This window comes from Oncorhynchus gorbuscha, unplaced genomic scaffold (genome assembly GCF_021184085.1).
Source record: "Oncorhynchus gorbuscha isolate QuinsamMale2020 ecotype Even-year unplaced genomic scaffold, OgorEven_v1.0 Un_scaffold_1724, whole genome shotgun sequence".
NCBI lineage: Eukaryota > Metazoa > Chordata > Actinopteri > Salmoniformes > Salmonidae > Oncorhynchus > Oncorhynchus gorbuscha.
Genome location: NW_025746418.1, coordinates 57,603 through 78,985, shown reverse-complemented (window position 1 = coordinate 78,985; position 21,383 = coordinate 57,603). Strand labels below are relative to the sequence as shown.

Sequence of the window (21,383 nt, the reverse complement as noted above, 5' to 3'; positions counted from 1 at the left end):
GTGTACTGTTGAGGGAGGTCACCTGACTACTACAGGTGTACTGTTGAGGGAGCAACCTGACTACTACAGGTGTACTGTTGAGGGAGAGCTACTACAGGTGTACTGTTGAGGGAGGTCACCTGACTACTACAGGTGTACTGTTGAGGGAGCAACCTGACTACTACAGGTGTACTGTTGAGGGAGCAACCTGACTACTACAGGTGTACTGTTGAGGGAGGTCACCTGACCTGATTGTTGAGGGAGGTCACCTGACTACTACAGGTGTATTGTTACTGACTACTACAGGTGTATTGTTGAGGGAGATCACCTGACTACTACAGGTGTATTGTTGAGGGAGGTCACCTGACTACTACAGGTGTACTGTTGAGGGAGATCACCTGACTACTACAGGTGTACTGTTGAGGGAGCAACCTGACTACTACAGGTGTACTGTTGAGGAGCAACCTGACTACTACAGGTGTACTGTTGAGGGAGCAACCTGACTACTACAGGTGTACTGTTGAGGGAGGTCACCTGACTACTACAGGTGTACTGTTGAGGGAGGTCACCTGACTACTACAGGTGTACTGTTGAGGGAGGTCACCTGACTACTACAGGTGTACTGTTGAGGGAGGTCACCTGACTACTACAGGTGTACTGTTGAGGGAGCAACCTGACTACTACAGGTGTACTGTTGAGGGAGCAACCTGACTACTACAGGTGTACTGTTGAGGGAGGTCACCTGACTACTACAGGTGTACTGTTGAGGGAGGTCACCTGACTACTACAGGTGTACTGTTGAGGGAGCAACCTGACTACTACAGGTGTACTGTTGAGGGAGGTCACCTGACTACTACAGGTGTATTGTTGAGGGAGGTCACCTGACTACTACAGGTGTACTGTTGAGGGAGGTCACCTGACTACTACAGGTGTACTTTTGAGGGAAAGTCACCTGACAGTCTGCATGTTATCTTCATCCTCCACCAACCTTTGTCCCAGGTGCTTGCGCAATAGCTGAATACGCAGACACACCCTCGTCACTCCTCCTTCTCTCTCTGTGTGTCTCTCAATCTCGCTCTACTTCCTCTTCTTGTGTCCTCTCCAGTCCTGCGCTGCACTGCTTCGTTCGTGTAGACTGCCCAGAGTCCGCGAATACAACCCTGCTACAACCACACACACATCATCTTATCGTTCCTGTCCACTGGAGGAAGGAGAGGTAGGAGGGAGAGACTGGTTTTGGTTGACATTCCCTTGTTTCTTAGTTGCATTTGGGGTTTCTTATGGTTTTCTATGGCGTGGTCTTTCCTGTTTGAGTGTGTGTCTGTGTCTGTATCTGTGTCTGTGTGTGTATCTGTGTCTGTATCTGTGTCTGTGTGTGTATCACTTTGTGTGTATCTGTGTCTGTGTGTGTATCTGTGTCTGTGTCTGTATCTGTGTCTGTGTGTGTATCTGTGTCTGTGTGTGTATCTGTGTCTGTGTCTGTATCTGTGTCTGTGTGTGTATCTGTGTCTGTGTGTGTTTGATCTCTATGCTAATTAAGTGTGATAAGAAAGCACTCTCAGTTCAGTTCCTTGTCAGATACTGGGACCGGGAGGCATTGCAGAAAGGTCTTGTAATGCCACGTATCAAGGGCATCAAGAATGTAGGAGTGACAGTATGAGAGGCATAGAGCAGGACATTAAGGGTCTGCAATGGAACCAGTCTAATGTTGTTGTGCATATAGGATCAATCAGAAAGTCCTTCTGGTCTTCTGAGTGTCTCTCACCAAGTGGAAAGAAGATACAAATCTCTACCTATACAAAACATATATAAACTGTAGGGTTGACTGTATCTGAATGAAATGGTTTTTCCCACTATGTCAACACAGCTAGCAGGCAACAACAACCATGTAAAGATGAAATGTAGCCATTTTGTGTTTACAAAGTATGTGCCAACACTGACGACCAACGTCCACAGTTAGTTTCCTTGCTCAACTCAACAAAAGTCAACGCTCAACTTAATATTTACCTAATTTACCTTAATATTTACCTAATTTACCTTAATATTTACCTAATTTACCTTAATATTTACGGGCAAAACAATTCAGACATTCAACCAGTTTCTGAAATACACTTGGGGTTGAGTTGCTTGGGGGCAACTTTGCCTCCTAGAGTATAGCCTCGGCCTACAATCTAACTTTATCTAACCCAATCTTTCTCACTTTTAACCCTCCCTTCCTGGTTTTACTACAGTAGAGTTCCAACCAATCCCTGACAAGAAGAAGACATTCCGTTCCCAGCCACATTCCAGAACCCTGTGGACCCCTTGTTGAAGCATGTCTCTGTACAGCTTTGGGTTGGAGCCTCTGTCCTGTCATGCCTGGAATAAGGACAGGACACGTAAGTAGTCCTGCAGTAATACTTAAACCAGTCTGCCCGCATTTCAACACACACACGCACGCACGCACGCACGCACACCTCTCTTTCTCCCGGTCTATTCCTCCATTAGCTGGCCTGCTGGCTCCTCGGAAGCGTCCCAAATTCCCTATACAGTGCACTACCTTTTGACCAGGGCCCATAGGGTTCTAGTCATACGTAGTGCACTATGTAGCGAATAGGGAGCCCGTTGAGACGCAAACCCCTCGTGTTGTTTGCTGTCTGCAGATGCACTTCCTCTTCCTCCTCTAATTGCTGTCCATTAAAAATGTCTGAAGATCTGGGGAATGTGATTATCAACAGAGGAAATGTTAGCAGAGATGTAAGGAGCTCCATACTGTAGTGTGGGCCCAAATGGTACCCTATTCCCTATATAGTGCACTACTTTGTACCAGGACCCAAAGAGCATTATGTAGGGAATAGGGTGCCATTTGGGACACATCTGACTTCACTCTTCTTCTTCGTCTCCTTTACTCGTCTAACTCTACCCTTTTAGTATTCTGTTAAAGTACAAAGATGGAACATGAACATTGTGATTTATCTACAGTATCTCTACATTAAACAAGTTATCTTTGACGTAGAGAAAAATTTGTAGGTAAACATGCTAATCTGGTCCCAAGCCGGATCTCCCTCTCTCCAACGTCTATATGCAGTAACAATAGAGCCTGAGGACAAGGTTAACAAAATGCCATTGCTACACAGTAAATTGGCCAGTGTTACCTAATCAAATCAAATCAAATTTATTTATATAGCCCTTCGTACATCAGCTGATATCTCAAAGTGCTGTACAGAAACCCAGCCTAAAACCCCAAACAGCAAGCAATGCAGGTGTAGAAGCACGGTGGCTAGGAAAAATTCCCTAGAAAGGCCAAAACCTTGGAAGAAACCTAGAGAGGAACCAGGCTATGTGGGGTGGCCAGTCCTCTTCTGGCTGTGCCGGGTGGAGATTATAACAGAACATGGTAAAGATGTTCAAATGTTCATAAATGACCAGCATGGTCCAATAATAATAAGGCAGAACAGTTGAAACTGGAGCAGCAGCACGGCCAAGTGGACTGGGGACAGCAAGGAGTCATCATGTCAGTTAGTCCTGAGGCATGGTCCTAGGGCTCAGGTCCTCCGAGAGAGAGAAAGAAAGAGAGAAAGAGAGAATTAGAGAGAGCACACTTAAATTCACACAGGACACCGAATAGGACAGGAGAGGTACTCCAGATATAACAAACTGACCCTAGCCCCCCGACACATAACCTACTGCAGCATAAATACTGGAGGCTGAGACAGGAGGGGTCAGGAGACACTGTGGCCCCATCCGAGGACACCCCCGGACAGGGCCAAACAGGAAGGATATAACCCCACCCACTTTGCCAAAGCACAGCCCCCACACCACTAGAGGGATATCTTCAACCACCAACTTACCATCCTGAGACAAGGCTAAGTATAGCCCACATAGATCTCCACCACGACACAACCCAAGGGGGGGGGGGGGGACTCAACCCACTCAGGTGACGCACCCCTCCCAGGGACGGTATGAGAGAGCCCCAATAAGCCAGTGACTCAGCCTGTCATGCCGGTGATAGAGGACCCAAAAGCGACTTAACAGAAACAGAGTTTATTCAAGTCCAAACAGGGAATAACAGAAATCCTCTAGTCTGTAGAGGGAAATAACAAGAGAAGCGGCCACAGACTGCAGGTCGCTTCGGGTAGGCGCAGGCCGTAGTTGACAGAGACACCTGCTCACACGCAGCATCTGATGAAGGCAAAAAACACGACAGGACAGGGCGATACACAATCACAGCAAAAACACGACAGGACAGGGCGATACGCAATCACAGCATGGTGAATACTAAACAAGGAACCGACGGGACAGGAACGGAACACAAAGGAATAAATAGGGACTCTAATCAGGGGAAAGGATCGGGAACACGTGTGGGAAGACTAAATGATGATTAGGGGAATAGGAACAGCTGGGAGCAGGAACGGAACGATAGAGAGAAGAGAGAGCGAGAGAGTGAGAGGGGGGGGGGAGAGAGAGGGATAGAAAGAGGGAAAGAACCCAATAAGACCAGCAGAGGGAAACGAACAGAATGGGGAGCACAGGGACAAGACATGATAATAAATGACAAACATGACAGTACCCCCACTCACCGAGCGCCTCCTGGCGCACTCGAGGAGGAATCCTGGCGGCAACGGAGGAAATCATCGATGAGTGAACGGTCCAGCACGTCCCGAGACGGAACCCAACTCCTCTCCTCAGGACCGTAACCCTCCCAATCCACTAAGTATTGGTGACCCCGTCCCCGAGAACGCATGTCCATGATCTTATGTACCTTGTAAATAGGTGCGCTCTCGACAAGGACGGGAGGGGGGGGAGGGAAGACGAACGGGGTGCGAAGAAAGGGCTTAACACAGGAGACATGGAAGACAGGATGGACGCGACGAAGATGTCGCGGAAGAAGCAGTCGCACAGCGACAGGATTGACGACCTGGGAGACACGGAACGGACCAATGAACCGCGGAGTCAACTTACGAGAAGCTGTCGTAAGAGGAAGGTTGCGAGTGGAAAGCCACACTCTCTGGCCGCAACAATACCTTGGACTCTTAATCCTGCGTTTATTGGCGGCTCTCACAGTCTTCCCCGCAGACAAAGGCAGACCGGTAGTGAAGCCTAAGGCGATGTGAGACCATGGTCGAGAAGGAATGGGGAGCGGTCTGAGACGACCGGCAGGAGGAGAGTTACCCGACTTAGTCTGCGCGCAGTCCGAACAAGCAGCCACGAAACGGCGCGTGTCACGCTCCTGAGTCGGCCACCAAAAGCGCTGGCGAATAGACGCAAGAGTGCCTCGAACACCGGGATGACCAGCTAACTTGGCAGAGTGAGCCCACTGAAGAACAGCCAGACGAGTGGAAACAGGAACGAAAAGGAGGTTACTAGGACAAGCGCGCGGCGACGCAGTGTGCGTGAGTGCTTGCTTAACCTGTCTTTCAATTCCCCAGACTGTTAACCCGACAACACGCCCATAAGGAAGAATCCCCTCGGGATCAGTAGAAGCCACAGAAGAACTAAACAGACGGGATAAGGCATCAGGCTTGGTGTTCTTGCTACCCGGACGGTAAGAAATCACAAACTCGAAACGAGCGAAAAACAACGCCCAACGAGCTTGACGGGCATTAAGTCGTTTGGCAGAACGGATGTACTCAAGGTTCTTATGGTCTGTCCAAACGACAAAAGGAACGGTCGCCCCCTCCAACCACTGTCGCCATTCGCCTAGGGCTAAGCGGATGGCGAGCAGTTCACGGTTACCCACATCATAGTTGCGCTCAGATGGCGACAGGCGATGAGAAAAATAAGCGCAAGGATGAACCTTATCGTCAGACTGGAAGCGCTGGGATAGAATGGCTCCCACGCCTACCTCTGAAGCGTCAACCTCGACAATGAATTGTCTAGTGACGTCAGGAGTAACGAGGATAGGAGCGGACGTAAAACGTTCTTTTAGAAGATCAAAAGCTCCCTGGGCGGAACCGGACCACTTAAAACACGTCTTGACAGAAGTAAGAGCTGTGAGAGGAGCAGCAACTTGACCGAAATTACGAATGAAACGCCGATAGAAATTAGCGAAACCTAAAAAGCGCTGCAACTCGACACGTGACCTTGGAACGGGCCAATCACTGACAGCTTGGACCTTAGCGGAATCCATCTGAATGCCTTCAGCGGAAATAACGGAACCGAGAAAAGTAACGGAGGAGACATGAAAAGAGCACTTCTCAGCCTTTACGTAGAGACAATTCTCTAAAAGGCGCTGTAGAACACGTCGAACGTGCTGAACATGAATCTCGAGTGACGGAGAAAAAAATCAGGATATCGTCAAGATAGACAAAAACAAAGATGTTCAGCATGTCTCTCAGAACATCATTAACTAATGCCTGAAAAACAGCTGGCGCATTGGCGAGACCGAACGGCAGAACCCGGTACTCAAAATGCCCTAACGGAGTGTTAAACGCCGTTTTCCACTCGTCCCCCTCTCTGATGCGCACGAGATGGTAAGCGTTACGAAGGTCCAACTTAGTAAAGCACCTGGCTCCCTGCAGAATCTCGAAGGCTGATGACATAAGGGGAAGCGGATAACGATTCTTAACCGTTATGTCATTCAGCCCTCGATAATCCACGCAGGGGCGCAGAGTACCGTCCTTCTTCTTAACAAAAAAGAACCCCGCCCCGGCCGGAGAAGAAGAAGGCACTATGGTACCGGCGTCAAGAGACACAGACAAATAATCCTCGAGAGCCTTACGTTCGGGAGCCGACAGAGAGTATAGTCTACCTCGAGGAGGAGTGGTCCCCGGAAGGAGATCAATACTACAATCATACGACCGGTGAGGAGGAAGGGAGTTGGCTCGGGACCGACTGAAGACCGTGCGCAGATCATGATATTCCTCCGGCACTCCTGTCAAATCGCCAGGTTCCTCCTGAGAAGTAGGGACAGAAGAAACGGGAGGGATGGCAGACATTAAACACTTCACATGACAAGAAACGTTCCAGGATAGGAAAGAATTACTAGACCAATTAATAGAAGGATTATGACATACTAGCCAGGGATGACCCAAAACAACAGGTGTAAACGGTGAACGGAAAATCAAAAAGAAATAGTCTCACTGTGGTTACCAGATACTGTGAGAGTTAAAGGTAGTGTCTCAAATTTGATACTGGGAAGATGACTACCATCTAAGGCAAACATGGGCGTAGGCTTGTCTAACGGTCTGAAAGGAATGTTATGTTTCCGAACCCATGCTTCGTCCATGAAACAACCCTCAGCCCCAGAGTCAATCAAGGCACTGCATGTAGCACCCGAACCGGTCCAGCGTAGATGGACCGACATAGTAGTACAAGATCTAGATGAAGAGACCTGAGTAGTAGCGCTCACCAGTAGCCCTCCGCTTACTGATGGGCTCTGGCCTCTTACTGGACATGAATTAACAAAATGTCCAGCAACTCCGCAATAGAGGCACAGGCGGTTGGTGATCCTCCGTTCCCTCTCCTTAGTCGAGATGCGAATCCCTCCCAGCTGCATGGGCTCAGTCTCAAAGCCAGAGGAGGGAGATGGTTGCGATGCGGAGCAGGGAAACACCGTTGATGCGAGCTCTCTTCCACGAGCCCGGTGACGAAGATCTACCCGTCGTTCTATGTGGATGGCGAGAGCAATCAAAGAGTCCACATCTGAAGGAACCTCCCGGGAGAGAATCTCATCCTTAACCACTGCGTGGAGTCCCTCCAGAAAACGAGCGAGCAGCGCCGGCTCGTTCCACTCACTAGAGGCAGCAAGAGTGCGAAACTCAATAGAATAATCCGTTATGGACCGTTCACCTTGGCATAAGGAAGCCAGGGCCCTAGAAGCCTCCCTACCAAAAACTGAACGGTCAAAAAACCCGAATCATCTCCTCTTTAAAGTTCTGGAACTTGTTAGAGCAATCAGCCCTTGCCTCCCAGATAGCTGTGCCCCATTCTCGAGCCCGGCCAGTAAGGAGTGAAATGACGTAAGCAACCCGAGCTCTCTCTCTAGAGTATGTGTTGGGTTGGAGAGAGAACACAATCTCACACTGCGTGAGAAAGGAGCGGCACTCAGTGGGCTGCCCGGAGTAGCAAGGTGGGTTATTAACCCTAGGTTCTGGAGGCTCGGCAGGCCAGGAAGTAACAGGTGGCACGAGACGTAGACTCTGGAACTGTCCAGAGAGGTCGGAAACCTGAGCGGCCAGGTTCTCCACGGCATGGCGAGCAGCAGACAATTCCTGCTCGTGTCTGCCGAGCATGGCTCCTTGGATCTCGACGGCAGTGTAACGAGCGTCTGAAGTCGCTGGGTCCATTCCTTGGTCGGTTCCTTCTGTCATGCCGGTGATAGAGGACCCAAAAGCGACTTAACAGAAACAGAGTTTATTCAAGTCCAAACAGGGAATAACAGAAATCCTCTAGTCTGTAGAGGGAAATAACAAGAGAAGCGGCCACAGACTGCAGGTCGCTTCGGGTAGGCGCAGGCCGTAGTTGACAGAGACACCTGCTCACACGCAGCATCTGATGAAGGCAAAAAACACGACAGGACAGGGCGATACACAATCACAGCAAAAACACGACAGGACAGGGCGATACGCAATCACAGCATGGTGAATACTAAACAAGGAACCGACGGGACAGGAACGGAACACAAAGGAATAAATAGGGACTCTAATCAGGGGAAAGGATCGGGAACAGGTGTGGGAAGACTAAATGATGATTAGGGGAATAGGAACAGCTGGGAGCAGGAACGGAACGATAGAGAGAAGAGAGAGCGAGAGAGTGAGAGGGGGAGGGGGAGAGAGAGGGATAGAAAGAGGGAAAGAACCCAATAAGACCAGCAGAGGGAAACGAACAGAATGGGGAGCACAGGGACAAGACATGATAATAAATGACAAACATGACACAGCCACTGTAATAGGGTTAGAGGCAGAGAATCCCAGTGGAAAGAGGGTAATGTAATGTAGCTGTTTTTCAGTGTAATATTTCTAGTGTTCAGGTGTTAAATTACCTCTATTAGTGTAGACAACCCCAGTTAATAACCAGTGTTGACTGTGAGTGTGATTGTGTCAGTTTTTACCAGAGATCCTTATACAATGACTAGAGGCTAACAATAGGAGCCATTGTCCCAAAGGTGGGAAGGCAGGAAGTCTGCTTATCAGTCTGCTCATTAAGCCCACAGAAACTCATTGAATAACGCTGTATTCCCACGTGGACAGATTTGGGTGAGAGTGAAATCTCTCGCTTTGCCTCTTCCTCTCTGGTTTTACTCTGTGGAGAGTATAACGTTCCCATCAAAACCACGGCCATTATTATCATATTTCCCAGCATGCTCTACTACAGGTAGATTTTTTCTTAATGATTGTTTTTTTGATACTTTTGTTTTTGCTTGTACACTGATTGATTGATTCATATTATGCTACTCAAAGACAAATAACAAACAAACAAACAAAACATTTTTCAAAACGAATCAAATCAGTTAATTAGATTTGTACCCGTTAGTTAAAAGGTTGTTCCCTTTGTAAATGTTAAAGACTCTCCTTGCAACACCGCTAACCCAGGCAGTTATTCTGTTTGGGTTCTGATATGACGTGCAGGTAAGGGTTGCTAAATTCTGGTCAAAAATCTTGCCATAATTTCCAGATTTTCCTGAAATCGCAGTTGGAAGATTCCTGGAAATGGGAGGAAATAAAAAAAAAATCTGAAATCCTTCAACAGGGTTAAAAAATGGGAGTTTGGGGAAAGTTACCTACCCTACTACCCTAGGCCTAATTAGTGTAATTGTTTAAAAAAAATACTATGAGGTGTCATTGCAAACACCATTGGTGAAAACTATATACACTTCCTGGTGTTAAATGTGAGGTGTTGCATAACACTAAAAGTGCTAATTTCCTTTAACACTGAAAAGCGTGGACACTTATACACACTGGCCCAGTGTTGATCTGAACACTGTCAGTGTTGGTTCACCATTACATTACATTACTGGAGAATTAGCTGTGTAAACATATACAATGTACTGTGTGTTTCTGTACGTGTCCGATATGATGCGTCAATGCATTATAGACATCTCTCCTCCACATAATATGCAATGTTGTGTGTGTCTGTGTGCGCTTGCGTGTGTGTGTGTGTGTGTGTGTGTGTGTGTGTGTGTGTGTGTGTGTGTGTGTGTGTGTGTGTGTGTGTGTGTGTGTGTGTGTGTGTGTGTGTGTGTGTGTGTGTGTCTCTGTGTGTGTGTGTGTGTGTGTGTGTGTGTGTGTGTGTGTGTGTGTGTGTGTGTGTGTGTGTGTGTGTGTGTGTGTGTGTGTGTGTGTGTGTGTGTGTGTGTGTGTGCACTTGCGTGTGTGTGTGTGTGTGCACTTGCGTGTGTGTGTGTGTGTGTGTACAACTGTCAATCAGCAATCAGCATGTTTCTATCCATTACACAGTCGTTACATGTTAATCAAGATGATGTAGAGATACAGAGATGCCTCTCCTCTCTCCAGATATTGCTGTGTATTAGTTGTTGTTAATCAAGATATTGTAGTGATGTAAAGATGTCTCTCCTCTCTCCAGATATTGCTGTGTATTAGTTGTTGTTAATCAAGATATTGTAGTGATGTAAAGATGTCTAACCTCTCTCCAGATATTGCTGTGTATTAGTTGTTGTTAATCAAGATATTGTAGTGACGTAATGATGTCTATCTCCAGAGATTGCTGTCAGCCCCAACAGCAGTGTGGTGATCATCTATGAGAAGAAGGGGAACGAGTGGGCCAAGATCCACGAGCTGACTGAGCACAGTGGACGAATCACAGGTACCCACTGAACACACACACACACACACACACACACACACACACACACACACACACACACACACACACACACACACACACACACACACACACACACACACACACACACACACACACACACACACACACACACACACACACACACACACACACACACACGGTGCTAGTCTGAACATGTTGCATCACAAGGCATTATGGGATTCCAACTGCATCATTCTCTTCATTGTCTCCATCTCCTAAAAACCTTCCAGGCATCGACTGGGCTCCGGATTCGAACCGCATTGTGACGTGTGCATCGGACCGTAATGCGTACGTGTGGACCCTGAAGGACAAGGTGTGGAAGCCCACTCTGGTGTTGGTGAGGATCAACCGGGCTGCTACTTTTGTCAAGTGGTCCCCTCTGGAGAATAAGTTTGCCCTGGGTAGCGGAGCTCGCCTCATCTCTGTCTGCTACTTCGAGAAGGAGAACGACTGGTGAGAGACACGGAACACGTTCAGTCAGTCGGACGGTCGGTCACTCACTCACTCACTCACTCACTCACTCACTCACTCACTCACTCACTCACTCACTCACTCACTCACTCACTCACTCACTCACTCTCACTGTAACCTCTTACTAATACTGTTATTGTGACTGTTACTACAGTAGTACACTATAGGCTGGAAGTGAGGCACCATTTGAGATATTCCCAGCAAGAATCTACTGTGACCTTTCCCTTCCCCTCTGACCCTGTTATGGCTCAGTAGTGTCTTGAGATTTTTCCAGTATGAATCTATTGCAACCTTTGACCTTTGAGACCTCTGTGACCTCTGGCCCCTGCAGGTGGCTCAGTAAGCACATAAAGAAGAGCATCCGGTCCACGGTGATGTGTCTGGACTGGCACCCCAACAACATCCTGTTGGCTGCAGGATCCTCTGACTTCCACTGCAGGTCAGAACCAACAGATAGTAACTGTCTCTAAGGCTTCCACTGCAGGTTAGAACCAACAGATAGTAACTGTCTCTAAGGCTTCCACTGCAGGTTAGAACCAACAGATAGTAACTGTCTCTAAGGCTTCCACTGCAGGTCAGAACCAACAGATAGTAACTGTCTCTAAGGCTTCCACTGCAGATTAGAACCAACAGTAACTGTCTCTAAGGTTCCACTGCAGGTTAGAACCAACAGTAACTGTCTCTAAGGCTTCCACTGCAGGTCAGAACCAACAGTAACTGTCTCTAAGGCTTCCACTGCAGGTCAGAACCAACAGTAACTGTCTCTAAGGCTTCCACTGCAGGTTAGAACCAACAGATAGTAACTGTCTCTAAGGCTTCCACTGCAGGTCAGAACCAACAGTAACTGTCTCTAAGGCTTCCACTGCAGGTCAGAACCAACAGTAACTGTCTCTAAGGCTTCCACTGCAGGTTAGAACCAACAGATAGTAACTGTCTCTAAGGCTTCCACTGCAGGTCAGAACCAACAGTAACTGTCTCTAAGGCTTCCACTGCAGGTCAGAACCAACAGAACCTGAGCCCTAGGACCGTGTCCCCAGTCCATCTGACTGTGCTGCTGCTCCAGTTTCAACTGTTCTGCCTTATTATTATTTGACCATGCTGGTCATTTATGAACATTTGAACATCTTGGTCATGTTCTGTTATAATCTCTACCCGGCACAGCCAGAAGAGGACTGGCCACCCCACATAGCCCGGTTCCTCTCTAGGTTTCTTCCTAGGTTTTGGCCTTTCTAGGGAGTTTTTCCTAGCCACCGTGCTTTTACACCTGCATTGTTTGCTGTTTGGGGTTTTAGGCTGGGTTTCTGTACAGCACTTTGAGATATCAGCTGATGTACGAAGGGCTATATAAATAAATTTGATTTGGTTTGATTTGATTTGATTTGATTTGTAAGGCTTCCACTGCAGGTCAGAACCAACAGATAGTAACTGTCTCTAAGGCTTCCACTGCAGGTCAGAACCAACAGATAGTAACTGTCTCTAAGGCCTCCACTGCAGGTCAGAACCAACAGATAGTAACTGTCTCTAAGGCTTCCACTGCAGATTAGAACCAACAGATAGTAACTGTCTCTAAGGCTTCCACTGCAGGTTAGAACCAACAGATAGTAACTGTCTCTAAGGCTTCCACTGCAGGTTAGAACCAACAGTAACTGTCTGTAAGGCTTCCACTGCAGGTTAGAACCAACAGATAGTAACTGTCTCTAAGGCTTCCACTGCAGGTTAGAACCAACAGTAACTGTCTCTAAGGTTCCACTGCAGGTCAGAACCAACAGATAGTAACTGTCTCTAAGGCTTCCACTGCAGGTCAGAACCAACAGATAGTAACTGTCTCTAAGGCTTCCACTGCAGGTCAGAACCAACAGTAACTGTCTGTAAGGCTTCCACTGCAGGTTAGAACCAACAGATAGTAACTGTCTCTAAGGCTTCCACTGCAGGTCAGAACCAACAGATAGTAACTGTCTCTAAGGTTCCACTGCAGGTCAGAACCAACAGATAGTAACTGTCTCTAAGGTTCCACTGCAGGTCAGAACCAACAGATAGTAACTGTCTGTAATGCTGTTGATGCTATTGCTTTGCTGATTCTTATTTATTCAACCTTTAGCTAGGTAATTATCGGGTCAGATTATTTATTTTCTAATGCTTGGTCAAGGAGCTGTTACAAAACTATGACAATGTAATTACATCTGTACAGCACTTCTGCTTGATAAACCCTGCACCACCGTTGAATTGAATCTGATGTCATTTCGCAAACAATTTTGTCATTGTTTTGTGTTTTCTCACAACAGGTTTCTGTTACCATGCAATCTTAGAAAGAAAAAGGTGCTATCTAGAACCTAAAAGGGTGATTCGGGCTGTCCCCATAGGAGAACCGTTTAACTGTCCCCATAGGAGAACTCTTTAACTGTCCCCATAGGAGAACTCTTTAACTGTCCCCATAGGAGAACTCTTTAACTGTCCCCATAGGAGAACTCTTTAACTGTCCCCATAGGAGAACCGTTTAACTGTCCCCATAGGAGAACTCTTTAACTGTCCCCATAGGAGAACTCTTTAACTGTCCCCATAGGAGAACCGTTTAACTGTCCCCATAGGAGAACCGTTTAACTGTCCCCATAGGATAACTCTTTAACTGTCCCCATAGGAGAACCGTTTAACTGTCCCCATAGGAGAACCGTTTAACTGTCCCCATAGGAGAACCGTTTAACTGTCCCCATAGGAGAACCGTTTAACTGTCCCCATAGGAGAACTCTTTAACTGTCCCCATAGGAGAACTCTTTAACTGTCCCCATAGGATAACTCTTTAACTGTCCCCATAGGAGAACCGTTTAACTGTCCCCATAGGAGAACTCTTTAACTGTCCCCATAGGAGAACTCTTTAACTGTCCCCATAGGAGAACTCTTTAACTGTCCCCATAGGAGAACCGTTTAACTGTCCCCATAGGAGAACTCTTTAACTGTCCCCATAGGAGAACCGTTTAACTGTCCCCATAGGAGAACTCTTTAACTGTCCCCATAGGAGAACCGTTTAACTGTCCCCATAGGATAACTCTTTAACTGTCCCCATAGGAGAACTCTTTAACTGTCCCCATAGGAGAACTCTTTAACTGTCCCCATAGGAGAACCGTTTAACTGTCCCCATAGGAGAACTCTTTAACTGTCCCCATAGGAGAACTCTTTAACTGTCCCCATAGGATAACTCTTTAACTGTCCCCATAGGAGAACCGTTTAACTGTCCCCATAGGAGAACTCTTTAACTGTCCCCATAGGAGAACTCTTTAACTGTCCCCATAGGAGAACTCTTTAACTGTCCCCATAGGAGAACCGTTTAACTGTCCCCATAGGAGAACTCTTTAACTGTCCCCATAGGAGAACTCTTTAACTGTCCCCATAGGATAACTCTTTAACTGTCCCCATAGGAGAACCGTTTAACTGTCCCCATAGGAGAACTCTTTAACTGTCCCCATAGGAGAACTCTTTAACTGTCCCCATAGGATAACTCTTTAACTGTCCCCATAGGAGAACTCTTTAACTGTCCCCATAGGAGAACCGTTTAACTGTCCCCATAGGATAACTCTTTAACTGTCCCCATAGGAGAACTCTTTAACTGTCCCCATAGGATAACTCTTTAACTGTCCCCATAGGAGAACCGTTTAACTGTCCCCATAGGAGAAATCTTTAACTGTCCCCATAGGAGAACCGTTTAACTGTCCCCATAGGATAACTCTTTAACTGTCCCCATAGGAGAACCGTTTAACTGTCCCCATAGGATAACTCTTTAACTGTCCCCATAGGAGAACTCTTTAACTGTCCCCATAGGATAACTCTTTAACTGTCCCCATAGGAGAACCGTTTGGAAAAGCCTTTAGGGTTCCATGTAGATCCCTTTTCACAGAAAATTCTACATGGATCCCAAAAGTTGTCAAGTGGAACCAAAAATGGTTCTGCTACAGGGAAGAACCCTTTCGGAACCCTTTTTTCTAGGTGTGAGTCATAATATGGTGGTTTAATGGTTTTATACCAATGTATATACAGTCTGTTTATACTGTAACAACATTTAAAAATACTCTCTCTTTGGGATACAAAATAATCAGGTATTAAAGTAACGCTGTGCAAGCCGGATCGACTCATAGTGATACAAACATGACAATTCCCAAATACTCTTCATGCAGGATCTTCTCTGCCTACATCAAGGGAGGACAAGCCAGGCCCGACAGCTTGGGGGCTAAGATGCCATTTGGGGAGATGCTGCTGGAGACCAAGGACTGTGGAGGTTGGGTACACAGTGTCTCCTTCTCCCCCAGCGGAGACCCCTGAAGGGGGGGGTCGCTCACAACAGCAGCATCAGTGTGGAAGACGCCACCCAGGGGAAAGAGTGAGTGAAAGAGTGAAGGGGTGAAAGAGTGAAGGGTGGAAAGAGTGAAGGGTGGAAAGAGTGAAGGGGGAAAGAGCGAAGGGGGAAAGAGCGAAGGGGGAAAGAGTGAAGGGGGAAACAGTGAAAAGTGAAAGAGTGAAGGGGTGAAAGAGTGAAGGGGGAGGGGTGAAAGAGTGAAGGGGGAAAGAGTGAAGGGGGAAAGAGTGAAAGGGTGAAGGTGGTGAAAGAGTGAAGGGGGAAAGAGTGAAGGGGTGAAAGAGTGAAGGGGGGAAGGTGTGAAAGAGTGAAGGGGGAAAGAGTGAAGAGTGAAAGTGAAGGGGGAAGGGTGAAAGAGCGAAGGGTGAAAGGGTGAAGGGTGAAAGAGGGAAAGTGAAAGAGTGAAGGGGGAAAGAGTGAAGAGTGAAAGAGTGAAGGGGGAAAGGGTGAAAGGGTGAAAGAGTGAAGGGGTGAAAGAGTGAGTGAGTGAAGGGGGAAAGAGTGAAGGGGGAAAGAGTGAAGGGGGAAAGAGTGAAGGGGAAAGAGTGAAAGAGTGAAGGGGGAAAGAGTGAAGGGTGAAAGAGTGAAGGGGTGAAAGAGTGAAGGGGTGAAAGAGTGAAGGGGGAAAGAGTGAAGGGGTGAAAGAGTGAAGGGGTGAAAGAGTGAAGGGGGAAGAGTGAAGGGGGAAAGGTGAAAGGGTGAAAGAGTGAAGGGGTGAAAGAGTGAGTGAGAGAGTGAAGGGGAAAGAGTGAAGGGGTGAAAGAGTGAAGGGGGAAAGAGTGAAGGGGGAAACAGTGAATGTGTGAAAGAGTGAAGGGGGAAAGGGTGAAAGGGGAAAGAGTGAAGGGGTGAAAGAGTGAAGGGGGAAAGAGTGAGTGAAGGGGGAAAGAGTGAAGGGGGAAAGGGTGAAGGGGTGAAAGAGTGAAGGGAGAAAGGGTGAAGGGGAACCAGTGAAGGGGTGAAAGAGTGAAGGGGTGAAAGAGTGAATGGGGAAACAGTGAAGGGGTGAAAGAGTAAAGAGTGAAGGGGAAAGAGTGAAGGGGGAAAGAGTGAAGGGGGAAAGAGTGAAGGGGGAAAGAGTGAAGGGGAAAGAGTGAAGGGGTGAAACAGTGAAGGGGAAAGAGTGAAGGGGGAAAGAGTGAAGGGGGGAAGAGTGAAGGGGTGAAAGAGTGAAGGGGAAAGAGTGAAGGGGAAAGAGTGAAGGGGGAAAGAGCGAAGTGGAAAAGAAGGAAGGGTGAAAGAGTGAAGGGGGAAAGAGTGAAGGGGGAAGAGGTGAAAGAGTGAAGGGGGAAGAGTGAAGGGGAGAAAGAGTGAAGGGGAAAGAGTGAAGGGGGAAAGAGTGAAGGGGGAAAGAGTGAAGGGGGAAGGGGTGAAAGAGTGAAGGGGGAAAGAGTGAAGTGGGAAAGAAGGAAGGGAGTGAAGGAAAGAGTGAAGGGGGGGAAAGAGTGAAGGGGGAAAGAGTGAAGGGGGAAGAGGTGAAAGAGTGAAGGGGAGAAAGTGAAGTGAAGGGGGAAGAGGTGAAAGAGTGAAGGGGAGAAAGAGTGAAGGGGGAAGGGGAGAAAGAGTGAAGGGGAGAAAGAGTGAAGGGGGAAGAGGTGAAAGAGTGAAGGGGGAGGGGAGAAAGAGTGAAGGGGAGAAAGAGTGAAGGGGGAAGGGGAGAAAGAGTGAAGGGGAGAAAGAGTGAAGGGGGAAGAGGGTGAAAGGGGGAAGTGAAAGGAAGGGGAGAAAGAGTGAAGGGGAAGAGGTGAAAGAGTGAAGGGGAGAAAGAGTGAAGGGGGAAGAGGTGAAAGAGTGAAGGGGAAGGGGAGAAAGAGTGAAGGGGAGAAAGAGTGAAGGGGGAAGGGGAGAAAGAGTGAAGGGGAGAAAGAGTGAAGGGGGAAGAGGTGAAAGAGTGAAGGGGAAGGGGTGAAAGAGTGAAGGGGAGAAAGAGTGAAGGGGAAGAGGTGAAAGAGTGAAGGGAGAAAGAGTGAAGGGGGAAGGGGAGAAAGAGTGAAGGGGAAAGAGTGAAAGGGGAAAGAAGGAAGGGGTGAAAGAGTGAAGGGGGAAAGAGTGAAGGGGGAAGGGGTGAAAGAGTGAAGGGGAGAAAGAGTGAAGGGGGAAGAGGTGAAAGAGTGAAGGGGAGAAAGAGTGAAGGGGGAAGAGGTGAAAGAGTGAAGGGGAGAAAGAGTGAAGGGGGAAGGGGAGAAAGAGTGAAGGAGGGAAGAGTGAAAGGGGAAAGAGTGAAGGAGAGAAAGAGTGAAGGGGGAAAGAGTGAAGGGGGAAAGAGTGAGTAGCTATCACTGACAGAAAGGATGCTTCTCAGTCTTTTCCTCCACTACTGTCGTCCTCTCGCCTCCTCTCCTGAAAATGGAAAAGGGAAGCCATTAGAGCCTTGGAGGAGATCCTTGAAAAGGAACCTTGTCTCCTTCTGATGTTCTGAGGAAAGAGGCTAGGAGAAAGGGATGAGAGGAATCTTTCATTTAGAGATTCACACAAAGAGAGGAACATGTCATTGACCCCATGACTCTTGATCTCTGACCTCGTGTCGATTGACAGGGTGACTCAGCTGACAACGGACCGTCTCCCTCTAGTGAGCGTGCTCTATGTGAGCCCCACAGAGATGGTTGCCGCGGTAAGAAAACACACCTCTCATCACTCTCTTCATTTGTGACCGACCAGAACCATAGCAAGGTTACTCAACTTGTGAGCCCAGTTCACCGAACCACTTCCACCTGTGGGAGTTCATTGAGTTCAGTGATACACTGCCCCAGATGGAACACTGTCCCCTATATATAGGCTTTACAGGATCCCTTGTGGCCTGGTATCCTACAGTTTGCTCCTATCGGTCCTGGTCAAAAGCAGTGCATTATATAAAGGCAATAGGGTTCCATTTGGGACTCAATATCATACATACCCTGCATACTATGGTCCTATGTTCTATGTTCCTAATGCCTAAACCTTCTATGTTCCTATCATATATACCCTGCATACTATGTTCCTATGTTCTATGTTCCTAATGCCTAAACCTTCTATGTTCCTATCATACATACCCTGCATACCTAATGTCTAAACCCTCTATGTTCCTATCATACATACCTTGCATACCTAATGTCTAAACCTTCTATGCTCCTATCATACATACCCTGCATACCTAATGTCTAAACCCTCTATGTTCCTATCATACATACCTAATGTCTAAACCCTCTATGTTCCTATCATAAATACCCTGCATACCTAATGTCTAAACCCTCTATGTTCCTATCATACATACCTAATGTCTAAACCCTCTATGTTCCTATCATACATACCTTGCATACCTAATGTCTAAACCCTCTGTTTCAGGGCCATGACTGCTGTCCGTTTCAGTTCTCCTATAAGGGCCCAGGCACTCTGAAGTTTGTTAAGAAGCTGGACATCCCCAAGCAGACCTCTAGGGGCAGCATGTCCGCCATGCAACACTTCCGCAATCTGGATAAGAAGGCTACTGATGACGACGAGAGCAACGAGCTGGGCTGCCTGCACCAGAACAGCATCACGTGAGGAGAGAGGGAGTGTGTGTGTTGTGTGTGTCACATACACGTGTTTAGCAGATGTTATTGCGGATGTAGCGAAATGCTTGTAGAGTATACTGAATCTCTCTGCTCCTGTGTCTCCCTCCAGTCAGCTGTGTATCGTGTCAGGAACTAAGACCCACGTGGACAAGTACAGCAGTGTGGGTCTGGACGGAGCTATGGTCCTCTGGGACTTCAAGGTACTGCCTACATACACCACATATACAAAAGGATGTGGACACCCCGTCAAATGAGTAGATTTGGCTATTTCAGCCACACCTGTTGCTGACAGGTGTATATAATTGAGCACACCGCCATGCAATCTCCATAGACAAACATTGGCAGTAGAATGGGCTTACTGAAGAGCTCAGTGACTTTCAACGTGGCATCGTAATAGGATGCCACCTTTTCAACAAGTCAGTTTGTCAAATTTCTGACCTGCTAGAGCTTCTCCGATCAACTGTAAGTGCTGTTATTGTGAAGTGGAAATGTCTAGGAGCAACAACGGCTCAGCTGTGAAGTGGTAGGCCACACAAGCTCACAGAACGGGACCACTGAGTGTTGAAACACGTAGTGTGTAAAAATCGTCTGTCCCCGGTTGCAACACTCCCTACCGAGTTCCAAACTACCTCTGGAAGCAACGTCAACACAAGAGCTGTTCGTCGGGAGCTTCACGAGATGGGTTTCCATGGTGAAGAGATGGGTTTCCATGGTCACGAGATGGGTTTCCATGGTGAAGAGATGGGTTTCCATGGTCACGAGATGGGTTTCCATGGTGAAGAGATGGGTTTCCATGGTGAAGAGATGGGTTTCCATGGTGAAGAGATGGGTTTCCATGGTGAAGAGATGGGTTTCCATGGCTGAGCAGCCGCACACAAGCCTAAGATCACTGTGCGTAATGCCAAGTGTCAGCTGGAGTGGTGTAAAGCTTGCAGCCATTGGTCTCTGGAGCAGTGGAAACACGTTCTCTGGACTGATGATTCACGCTTCACCATTTGGCAGTTCGACGGATGAATCTGGGTTTGGCGGATTCCAGGAGAACGCTACCTGCCCCAATACATAGTGCCAACTGTGAAGTAAATGTGTACAGAAACCACACCACAAATATATATGCCCAACTAAAGAGGTTTTCTAACACAACAAAAACAAATAAAAACCGACTGAGAGGCTTCTGTCCTCCTCTCTCTCTCCCAGACTGCCAATCACCTTCATTGGCTGCACCTGATGTGCTTATCAAGGCTTAGCTCAGCACCTAGACCCTGTTGGTGCTGCCCCCAGGGGGCGGAGTGTGGAAGTATATCCTGGAGAGTGTGTTTGCCTTTGTTCCAACACTAACCTTTCCCCCCATATCATTACACAGCATAGTGCACTACTGTTGAGCAGAGCCTTATGGGTAAAACTCAGGCTGTTCTACTCTGTTGACATGACATTTATTCACCGGTTTTTCTTCTTCTCTCTGTTTTCCCGGCAGCACTGAGTTCATGGAGGATGCTAGAGCCATAGGCTGTGTCTTGCCATCTGTGCGGTCAGCATTACTCCAGATGACCATGGGACTCACCACTACCAGTTGTTATTAACATCTACATTAAGCAGTTAGTCACACCAGGGTTGGGGTCAATTCCATTTCAATTCCAGTCAATTCGGAAAGTAAACCAAATTCCAATTTCATTTTTTTTTATTCCTCATTGAAAAGCATTGAAGAGAATTGGAATTTCAGTGTACTTTCTGAATTGACTGGAATTGAAATGGAATTGACCCCAACCCAGAGTCACATCACTGTCAAGTTACCCAGTATTTTACACAGATAGATGTGTTATCATGTGTATTCATTTTCAACTGGAACAGTAGACACTTCTGCAGCTTCAAGATGTTTTACAATAAATCATGTTGCTTTGTGCTGGGTTTCAATCAATGAATCAATATTTTTTAAAGTAAAATAAACATGCTTTCTACAGATTCTGGTGGACTGAGTTTTCATATTGTACCGTGGTTCTTATGTGATAAATGAACTCACACCCGAGTGGTACGTTTTGGTGTATATTTCTAATATTGTATTAAGACATATTATTATATACATCATAACGTCCATCCCTGGCTGAGTGCTACACCTCAACAAGGTATTGTGTTTATGGCAGTATGGCTACAGTGAATCTACACTCCAGAACTGTTATAAAGGTACAAAGTTCAATGTAAATATAAATATACAAAATACAAAGTAACATGTGGAAGCAAAAGGCTGCTGCAGGTGCTTGAGGGTCGCTCAAGGAGAGGTCAAGGAGAGATCAAGGAGAGATCAA

The 21,383-nt window shown here is 47.2% G+C and overlaps 1 pseudogene; it reads left to right on the top strand.

Annotated features, from left to right (window-relative positions):
- The first annotated feature begins 1,039 nt into the window (after nt 1-1,039).
- On the top strand, nt 1,040-21,040 carry LOC124023925 (annotated as a pseudogene).
- Nucleotides 21,041-21,383: the final 343 nt, after the last annotated feature.